Consider the following 11,635-nt stretch of genomic DNA (forward strand, 5'->3'; position numbering starts at 1 on the left):
GATAATCTCTGCTGAATGTTTTTGTGCAGTAATTCGGGAACATCAAAAGCGTGCTAGCCAACTCAATTTTACATGAATTTGATATGGATTTACTCAGGGCAGAGTTTGTTTGAAGTCTGCAACGAGACACCTTCACACTGCCTCACCCCAAAGCATCTTTCCTCTGTATTTCATGGTAGATTTGCAAAAAAAAAAAATAGAAAAATGTAAGCAAAACAAAACCAAACCGAATAGGAAAAACTAAGACTCTATTAAAAACGATTCCTCTGCACAGCAAATATATATTTATATAAACCAACAAATATATATTTATATAAATCTTGTTTTCCATACACTGCCATTGGCCCCCAGTGTCTGTGAATCCTCCCAGCCCCACCCTGGCTGACTTCTAATTGCAATGATGACCCGTGTGCTCGCCGCAGTGGAGCTCAGGAATGGCCACACTGAAGGAGGAGGAAACAGAAAACATTCCCGTTACGTGCAGGAGATGAAAGTGAAGAACTGTTTTTCCACATTATTTCCCAAAGATCCATGTCCATATTACCTAGCAATCTAGCAGCCTGCCGTAATATTTTCTCCCTTATCACTCAGCACCCAGCACAGACAAGGTTTACTTCTACATATATTAATGGGATCAACTTAAACCTTTCACCCTCCTGAAGGCGCAGCCAGCAGCAGAGAGAAAGCACAAACAGCCACATATTAACAGAGAAAAAGAAAAACAAACAAACAACATCAACCCTCTTTGCTTCTGCTGCCATTGCACCTCCAGAGTATCGACACCATTCTCCTCTCTAACTCAAGGGTAATTTTGGGAGGAGCAAGGAATGAAAGAAAGCAGTTTCCCTGGAGCACACAGTCACATCAGCAGGTGGGTTATCACAGGTCACCAACATCTCTCATCCTTAGAGAGAAACGTGGGTCGGTTTGGGGTGGGCTCGGGGCAGGAGAGCTACCCGGTACATGGCAGGGAGGGCTCCCTCAGCCTCAGTATGGGTTTGGTGGTTGTTTGGTTTGCCTGGTTTGTTTTTCTCTCTGATAACTGAGGAATCAATATCGAAGGAACCTGGTGGGCAAACCACCAGAAAAGGACAGCCCTTCTCACAGAGCCTTGATGCCTTGCAGCAGCAGGAAGATGGATCCCTTCTCCTGCCCCTCCACCTGCTGGCACATGGGCTGGCAGCCCTCCTGCCCACTCTTAATTTCCCTCCTAAAAACATACCCAGCAACACTCTGGCACCACAGCTCTGCTAAAATGCAGTGAAGGCGCTGGGAAAGCTGCAGGAGCTGCCAGGTGCACGGCCCCGCTCACACGTGCAGCTCGTGTGCAGCAAGAGCTGCCCCAGGAGGAGCACAAACGCACCGACCCCAGGTCCTGCACAGCCACATGTTGGTGGATGCCCTCGGAGCCCCTGCTGGGAGCTGTGTGGGGAGATGGCAATCACAGCATCGAACTGCTCTTCTTGTGATATTGCTGGAAGCTCAGGACAACTCCACAGGCAATTCCTGCACGTCCTTCCACGCCATGCAGCTTGCAGCAGCTGCCTTCACATCTAAGTTTGGCCTTGGCCACAGCCCATCAGGTTGCTCGGCTCTGCTCTGCTCTCCCTGCCGGCCTCCAGTGCCTCACTGGTTTGTCTCCTCTGCCAGCACCCTGCACACAGCCCCCACTGCCCCCAGAGCAGCCCCACAGAGCCATCCCAGGCCCCGGCCCTGCAGACCAGCATCCCACCTCTAACCGCAGCTTTTCACGCTCACAGTTTCACCACAGGGCTTCAAGGCATCAGTCAACCCAAATAAATGTTAACTCTGCTCCTCTGGGTTATTTCGCAAACAAGCCTGTTTTATGAATGCTAGAAATAAAGGGAAACTTGATGGCTCTCCCAGGACCTCTGTCTGGCACGTCTGAGCAGAACCAGCTCTCGTAGCTGCACTGTTCGCTTCTGTAGTTAACCCACGGATGTTTAAATCCTGGGTCAAACTGGAAGGACGCAGCCACTCAGAATCATAAACCAAAGTCCTGATGAATAAACCCAGCTGCAGGGCGGTTTTCATATCAGTTCTCTCCTTTTTCATAGCAAGGTGGTGATGAGAGATGGAAGAAGGGGAAATGGGAAAACCTGCATCCTCAGAACTGCACTCAGCGGACCGAGGCTGTGTGCTGATTCCCAGTTTCACAGCAGAGTAACTTCCCTGTTACACATCACACACTCCACATAACCTCGGGTCAGCAAGCTCTGCTGGTAGGGACAAAAAGGCAGAGGGAGGCACAGAAACCCCTTCAGCTGTGAGCAATGCGTTCAGCCAGCAGAAAGGGGGACAAAAGCAGGGCTCTGCTCAGGAATGGGGAGCAGAAAAGGTAGCAAAGTATCTCGTGTCAGGCACAGAAACCACGTTTACAGTTTCTGAGAGTGGAGCAAAGGAGTGAGCACACATGCTACATAACTCACTGCTGGAATTCACCCCTTCTGCAGGTTAGTGATGGAGACAACTGGAGCTGCTACTCCCCCCCTACACCATACCCATATTTTTTCTATTAAGCAAAAGCTCCTTGACTCAGGAACCACGCAAGAAGAGACAATTTAGGTCGGAGAACTGATGAGTATTCCTGTATTCCTGCAATGCACCAGCAGCCACGCTCAGGGTTTTTGTCAGTCAGCACGCACGGGTGGACACCAGTGCATCAAAGGGGGCACAGCACAGTTAGTGGTGGCTGTGCCTCCTGCAGCAGCTCTGTGTGCACTAACAATGTGCTTCCTGGACCCGCTTTACACTGAATGCCCTGGAGACAACTGAATTAGTGGAAATGCAGGCTGCTGTTGTCATACCATAAGTAGTTCAGGATGGAGTTGCCTGACTGCATTTCCCCAGTGAGCTCTTTACATCTATCTAAGCTGATTGATTTTCAGTCTGTTTTCTGTGGGATGAGTTCAGATTCCCCAGGCTCAGGTATGTGGAAAGAACATGTAAGTTAATTCACTAAACTACACAGTAAATCCAGCCACAGTCTCTTCAGGAAGTGCAATGTATGTAATGAAGACTAAATGGACTTTGTTCTGCTTACTAAAATTGTTTTCAGAGACGTACCCTATCCGCAGACTCAGATTTATGAGCGTGCTGGGGCCCAGCACAGCTATCACCACAAAACTGAGGAAAGGAAACAAAACCAAAGGGAAGGAGGGAGATGGAGGGCAGAGGGGTCGTGGGGGTACAAAAAGAGCAGCACAAAACAGAATTGCAGAATTATTCAGGGTTGGAAGAGACCTCTCAGATCCACAGCCACCACGTGTACTGACCACGTCCCTCAGTGCTGCATCCTGACCTCCCCTGCTCCCTGAGCAGCTGTGCCAGCACTGTCCGCTCTCTGCAGACAAAACTTTTCCTAAGAAGGACCACCTCAAAGCCCAAAGTGTTCATTTTCCACAAGTTTGGTTTTTTTTCCCTTGTCCTTTTTCCATGGACAATATCACCCCCAAACCCAGAGCACGCAGCGCGTTGCCTGCCCGCTGCTACAATCCCTGCTTACACAACCAGTGCTCCTGATGCTGCCGTGTGCTGCCCAGCCTCCTTTGCTGCCCTCCCTGCACACAGATGCACAGCAGTGCCAATGCCACCTGCAGCTGCAGAGGAGGCAGTAAAGATTTTTACAACTCTTCACCCAATTCTGCTTAAAGTTGTTGGTTTTGTTCAGCGTCATTTATCAAATTTCACCAAAAAGAATGCTTTCTTCCAAATCTATTCCCATAAAAATCAATAAAATAGCCCAAGCCCTCACAGTGTTTCAGAGTTCCCTCTGGTTCTCTGAGTCACAGCCAAAGTTCCATTTGGGGCGGTTATTTTGGACATATTTTTATTACCACGGAATGATAGAATTAAAATAGATATCTTTCTTTTCTGATCAGAGCTTACTGCTGTTCTCTCTTTTATTTTTCATCCTGAACTTCATTTTTTCATACATTTCTGCTGGAGCACAGAGGTGGTACGAGCACGGTGCTTGGACAACGCCTTCCCAGCACAAGGCATTCATTTGGGGAGGCATAAATCCCTACAAACTAATCAAATATTCCGGACTGCCCAAGGCAAAGCACGTGCTGGACAGGATCAGTTCCCCAGCCCAGATTATAAATATGCCCTGTGCACTGAGTTTATCCAAACTCCCTTCCCCGACTCCATCCACTTTTTGACACAAAATAAGACAGATATAATGGAAAAATAGCTCTGAGCATACCTGGAAATTTAATCCAGTAACGGGAAAGCTGTGGAGCGCTGCTGTCCTGACAGCCCCCAGCTGCAGCACAGCTCAGCACAGCTCACTGCTGGGCCCACGGCACCTTATGACAGTGTCTTATCACAGTCCCTTATCACAGCGCCTTTGTCTGCTGCACCTCACAGAGTCTGCCCAGTGGTGGCTGGAGCAGCTGTGCAGCACACCCATGGCAGGAGCTGAGAGGATCACAGGGACACGGGAACGAGCCTTGTGGGAAGCAAAGCGAGATGGCAATCACAACATCACCAGAAAACAGATGCTGGAAAGCCCAGTGCTGCATCATCACAGCAAAAACCAGATCCAAACCCAAACCGCCGTGGGGAGGAAGCGTGCTTGCACCGAAGGGCAGGCGTGCTTAACTCCTGGAGCTCACTGCACACACGTACCCATCCGCAGACTTCAATTTAATGGGTACATGGAAAGCCTTCATTTCCATTAACTTGCATGATAAACATCTTTACTAAGTACAGACCTTGCTTACACTGATCGTCAGCCTGAAGCCAACAGATCTCATGCAGAGTTCCTGGCAGATCTCAGACTAAACAGGGCTGGGTCAGATGCTTGTATTAAAAGCACCCTTACCATACACTCTGGTGCTAAAACAACATAACCAGTTCCAAATCTTTCTTCTCAATGGGCAGAACAGCTCTCCCCTGTGACACTGATCCCTTGCCTTTGTGGATCCCAAGATCAGGCTATCGTTTTATCCATCACAATGTTTATTGTCTTTTCCTACCCCAGATCCATTTCCACGCTGCTTTCATCCTTCCCACCAGGACTCCTGCCCCAGGGGGGTCAGAAATGGACACGTTTCAGGAGCAGATGTACTGCTCAATGTTTTCTCTGTATGTTGAAGGGAGAATCCATCTCAGACTCAGAATGGCTCAGAGCTGCTGTGTGCAGTTATCAGTCAGACTGGTACTGAGGAGAGCCTCGGTGCAGGCAGAGCAGCTGCCAGCAGCACTCCCCTCCATGCCCCTGCTCCCCATGCCCCAGCTGCAGCAGTGTGGGCTGTCTGCTCTGGCTCTGACACCGTGCACACCTCCTGCCTGCTGCCATGCCGCTCAGGGCATCGCTTCGGAGCCCCAGCGAGGTGTGCCCTGACTGAGCCTCGTGCAGCAAGGCGTGGGCAGCCACCCTCCGATGCTGGGACACGAGCAGGGCTAGCCAAGCTCCCATCTGCTTCATAGACAGAACAGAGAAAGAAGAGAGAAGATAAACTAAACAGAAGAGGAAAAGAATATCAGAATTAAACAACAAAATTCAACCAAGTCAGACTTATCCTCACTACTGTTTTTAGGGTATGCACAGAGGAAGTCTACAGTATCTGGTCACCCCCACACAAAGCTGCACCGCATCCCCAGCACAGCTTCCTCACTGTACGCCAAGCAGCCAACTGAAAGACAGCTTCTTACAATTCCAGCACCCTCCTCCTCCCCTGTCACTCTTCTCAGTTGCCCTGAAGCAATCATTTATTTCAAGACTATTAACTTTCTGCCACGGTAGCAGCCCCACACAACTCCGAATGCTCTGTGCAAATGTTCCTGTATTAATGAAATTAAACATCAGAGACGCATGCTGTCAGGATAAATTGATACAGTGAGCTCTTCTTCAGCCCAAGTCTGATAAATCACGTGCATCACTTTGAAAAAGATTTGTAAGGGTTTATTAAGAAGCACAACCACTTTTCAATTCCCAGGCTCTGAGACAATGAGGTTGAAACTAGCACCCCATTAAAATTAATTGGAAGTGCTGAACCACTTCTTGATGACTTCATTTCATACTTAAATATACATAAAGACAACTGGACTGGGATGACTTCTGGCCATATATATAAAATACCAAAATTATTGTGTAGACGTATGGAATAAAACGATTTTTATACTTGGCCAGCACCAATAGCGAGAACCATCTCCACCCCATGCACCTCAGAAGTTAACACACTTTGGAGCAGATATGGGTAGCAGCAATTAAAGTTTAGTTTGGTTCTGCTGCTCTGCAGGAGTTTGGTTTACTTTATTTTTTAAGTATTTTCTGCTGATGAAGAGATTCTCCTCAAGGATCGTTCTCTCTTTGAAGGTGGGGCAGGATGTCAAACTGGGAGGACTGAGAGGTGCTTTCTGTACAATAAATCAAAATGTAAAACCAAAAAACATTTGCTCTCAAGCTTCTGAAATGGACTTCAAGAAATGGACTGTGAAATGGTCACAGTGTGCTGCAGGATCCGTCCAGAGGTGGAATTTGCTTTTCAGCACTGACCGCCTGTGAAGATGAACCCGCTCTGCAGAAGCAGCCCCAGCAGCAGCCAGGCCCATTATCTTTGCAGAGCAAGTCATCTCTCAAGAACACAGGAGAGAAAATAGGCAGTAACATCCAGGCAATACATTCCCCTACTTAATTCAACGCAAAGCTCCTCTTCTTGACCCAAAACTTTCAGCCTGAGACACATCTTACATAAACGTTTCACTGTGCATCATTAGTGTTCCTTCAGGGACTCAAGAGATTTCATATATTTTAAATACTGCAGAAAATAGCATTATAAAGATTTTATAAATGTGGCACTTAAGCATGCAGTTCACCTATACAAAATGCAACAAATGCGAGTGTAGGTGCTTTAGAGGTCTGCACTGGCACTTCAGATGCAGAGAGAAAAAAAGAGCTCGGGTATTTTAGCACTTGGCTCAGACACTCTCCTTGAGGGCTCCCACACACATCCATTGATGTGTTCAGGATCACTTCCCTTTGGAAAGTGCTGTTTCGTTAAGGGCACAATTCCCCAGAAACGCTCATTAGAGGCAGCAAGGTTCAGAGATCACGATCTGGGTGTAATTGTCATTCACTCGGGAGATCTCCAAAGCAGCTCTGCATTTCTCACGAGCACTGGGAAAAGTTCACAGGTTGACCTCTGAGTATGATTGCCTACTCCATTATGAAAAGGGCTCAAAACCATTAACAAAACACGGCAGAGGCAGACTGGAGGGTGATGCTGCCAGAAGAGAGGGGCAGGTCCTGGGAGGGGGAGGTAGAGCTCAGATAACCAGAGAGGTAGATCCGAGGCACTATTAAAAGAACATAACTGAGTGTGGAAATGGGTCTCTTGCTGTTTCAGGGCTTGCCAGCAACAGGAGAACTTCTGGGATTGCCTGTGATGGCAAATTCCTTCCCCAAAGCCAATACGATGACCAGAAGCCTCCAAACCCACACTGAGCTTGCAGGAGACATCACACAGCCTCAGCCTAAACACGGCTCAAGGCAGCAGTCCCTGAGCACCGCCTGCAGAGTCCAAATGCAATCTGCCACCTCTTTGAGGCAGAGCATCTCACAGCAATCATCTAATTGTGACTTCCTCTCCCCCCTAACTCACCGGTCAAGCATAAAAGGGGATAAATACCCAGACTCGATAAGGTAAAGCCAGGCTTTCAGCACAGAATGAGCTGTGAATCTCAGAGCTGGCTGGAAGAGGCTCTACCTGCATCCCTCTGTAGCCACCTCACACTCCAGGTCTTCTCCACAGCCAGCAGGAGACAACAAGCTCCCCACAGTCCCTTTCCCCATGGGAGCACTCCCAAGACACAGGGTCATGCGTGTGAGCACTTCAAATGAGCAGCATCCCACCCAGTGCTGAGCCAGGCCATGCCCTTGCCAGCCCACGAGCGGCTGTGGGCACCCTGGGGCCTGTCCCTGCCCAGGCTCATTACGCTTTCAGTGTCATACACATCTTTGAAAAAGCCTAACTTCACCATCTGTGCGTTGCTTACAGTCTACTTGGCAATTCACTTCCCTAATCTTCAGTGAAATTCACAAGAAGCTCAAAGAACAATATTTTCCTCCCTTGCAACTCACAAACACAGCACGCAGCTCCCTCCTGGATGGATGCGTTTGGATGCAGACCAGGCTGTCACATCACTCCAGATGCACCTTGAAGACACCTCTATGGCACACCAGTACTGCCACAAATCACCACCAGCCCAGCAGTCCATGGCCAGGACCTGGCACCCAGTACCTGGCACCCAATGGCCAGCCCCAGCAGCCCACCATGCAACGCAGGAGCCCTGGGGAGCGTCCTGCACATAGGGCTGATCCTGGTGCTGGGGTGTGAAGGAACACAGCCTGAAAACACACGGTGTTGGTTAACAGCAGCTGAAAGTAGAGAACAGATCCTTAGCAATGCACAGTGTTCTCTTTACTGAGGGCTACAAGGAAAATACCACTGCATTATAAAACCTCCCAAGGTTAAAGAATGCAGTGTATCTCAAGTAGAACTAAATTTGCTCCTTCCCCAGACAGCCTGCGAGATTGAGCACGAAAGGTGGCAGCCACTCTTCGCAAAGGAACAGCGAAAGCAGAGGATAAGTGACATGGAGCACCACGAATGACTTCTGCAAACCCCCAGTTTTCACTCAAACAGAAGAAACAGCAAACAATGCACAGCCCTGCTTGGCACAGTGGCTCCACACGGTTCCCCATTTGCTGCAGTGACCGGTGTTTATTCCTGCGGGGAGCTCACGTGTTCCTGACGTGGAAACCTGGGTGCTGCCATGCCACAGTTTGTTCTCCCTCTGCGCCTGCGCTGTTCAGACGTTTTACCCAAAGCCCTGTTTTGTTAGGACTTTGGAAGGGGGTTAATTTCATTTTTTCCTCATTAAGCATCACGTTCCCCTCCTCAAATAACAAAAGATTAATTAAAACTGCATTGATTTCCCATTGCCCATGTTAGCTCCTGTTTGATCTGCAAGCCTAATGAACTATTTCCGGCATACAATGAAATACTGCGAGTTAAATTCAGATGAGAGTTTGCAAGCAGTGTCTTACTTAATTGTAATCAATATGCTAGCATAGGAAAATATTAGAGTTGACATATAATTTCGATATTAATGAAAACTCTGTAGAAAAAGGAGTAAAATAGACTGTCCTGATTGGCAGTGTGTCAGTCCACCCATCCACGAAGCGCTTTCTGCGCAGTTATGGAAACATCATCGCTATATGGAGCCCAAGAAAAACAACGCTGGTCTGTGTTTAAGCAGCTGCCCTTAGCTCCTTTCCTCTGAGGAGGTGTTTTCCCACCTTCACTGCCCAGGTTTGGTGACAGCCCCACAGAGAGGGCACAGCTCCAAGCCCTGTGCTGCCCGCTGCTGCTTCGCCTCCTCCTCCCGCTGCCCACACCACCCCTGGCAGTGCTCGCAGCCATTCCCTGCAGCCCTGTGCAGCTCAGCACAGAATGGAGTGCAGTATTTATACTTCATTGTAGAGCTCAAACTGTGCCACGTCAGAGCTGCAACCTGAAAGCAGCTGGTGTGGAAAGAGACTGCCATGACAGTATCGGAAACTGTACGTACCTGAACATGTTCTGTAGCTGGAAACCATTACAGAAATGAACATTCTAATTTGAGATTCATTGAAAATTCATTTTCAAAGGAAAAAATAACGATCATTTATTCTGTACTTGAGCTGTCAGTGTTTCTGGAAAGCAGGCACAAAAGCAACTGGAATATGGTAAAGCTGATGTGTGATTTTCATTATGTACCTCAGGGCACAATTTTCCTGCTATGCACTGCAGCTTTGGACACATTATTTCGCAATTAATTACAGATTATTTTTATTTTTTTTTTAACATATGTCATTGTTCAGCAAATCAAAGTACTTTAATTTGTCAACAGGAACCTCCAGTATGCGGAGATGTGCTGCACTGAATCTGACATTTCTGTCATGCAGAGATCAGGGCTGCATTACTCCACAGAGCAGGAAACACCGCAAGGACACAGTTCAGATTCCAATGACGTGCAGTGACTCGGCCCACAGAGCCCCATAAATAGATCCTGATCCTACTGCAAGTCATGAAGGCCATCCTCAAACGCCTGCACCCTGCTGAGAGCAAAGACCCACAGAAAGCGTGGGATTGGGGGTCTGTTGGTGTTTGGTTATTTGGGGCCTGTTTCATTTCCCCTGGGCTCCTCCAGAACTGAATGCCTGTACATCAGGCAGCTGCTGTGAGAGGGGCAGGATCTGTCCCTCCTTGAGCAGCCTCCTCTGCTCAATGAGTGCCCTCTTCTATCCTTTAGGAGCCCCCCTTCACCTTCCCACATTAAAAACAGGCTCCCAGGCCTTTCCTCCTCACTTCATAGCACGATTTCCTCACTCCACTAAAGTTTCTGGAGCTTCGTAGAGGACACGCACCAGGAATGTCATGATCTCACCTTCCTGTACTCACTGAATATTTAAGGGATTTTAGCTCCCTTAAAATAAACCTTTTTCCATTTGGAAGGACAGAGGGCTGCTGTTTCCATAACAACCACTCCTCAGAAAATCTTCTTTTGGTAAACACCACAGAATTAGCAGCACAGCTTTAACATTTAGTCACATTCTGCTAGACACGGGCAAAAAAAAGGTAAACTTCAGTTCACCTTTCATCTCCGTCGTCTGTCTCATTGACCAAAGTACAGCTCCCCTCCAACTGAGCAGAAAGGCACCTGTGCACTCATTCATTATGCTGTTAAGAGAGCTGATAGGCATCACTAGAAAAGAAATAAGACTGAAAATTGCTGAAGCATCTTCCATCACAGCAATTTCCACAAGGTCAGAAAAAGTCATATGGGATAAAATCTTGGAAGCGCTGAGGCCACGGTCTGGGAAATAAATGCAAATGGGCATTCTCCATCTGTTATCAGGTGTGGAGAAACTGGAACTGAGTGCACCTGGCGGAAAACCCAAAATCATGTGTGCTTTTTCCCATCTGAGTACAACAGGAGAGCTGGAGGTGGGGGCTAGCACACATGCCGGGGCAAAAAACACATCTGCATGGTAAGGAACCCCCCCAGCTGTTCCTCCTGAGAGCTTGCTTACTCAACAGCCACAGGAACGGCACCCAGAGAGCTGCAGCAGACACACGGTGCTCCCATTCAGCTGAGCAGCGACCCTGCCGGGCCCTGAGGACGGGGGGCTGCTGTGAACCATCCCCTCTGCTGCTCATCCCACCCTCACGCTCCGTAGGATGCATTTGGTTCAGGAAAAAGAGGTTTCCTTAATACTTCTTTTAGATCCATCCAATTCACTTCTAACATTTGAGTCTTTGTACATCTGTGCATATTCCACTAAACAAAACAATTTCCAGAAAGGCTCAAGAGCGAGGGAAATCTGTGCTCCAGCTGAGCTCAGGGAAACAACACCAGGAGCGGGACCACCGCCTGCACACAGTGCCCTGCATCACTGCAGCGACCACCCGACCTCTAACCACTCCAGAACTGCTCCGGCTGCAGATGAACTCCGTACACACAAACCAAGAAATTGGAATTCACACTGTAAAAGTTTCCAACCACACTCAGGTTTCACCAGCTACAATCCAAAAAAAACTTGACATTGATCTTAAGATGC

Source organism: Cyrtonyx montezumae, unplaced genomic scaffold (genome assembly GCF_038088225.1).
Source record: "Cyrtonyx montezumae isolate F1298 unplaced genomic scaffold, pur_monq_1.0 scaffold_18, whole genome shotgun sequence".
Lineage (NCBI taxonomy): Eukaryota > Metazoa > Chordata > Aves > Galliformes > Odontophoridae > Cyrtonyx > Cyrtonyx montezumae.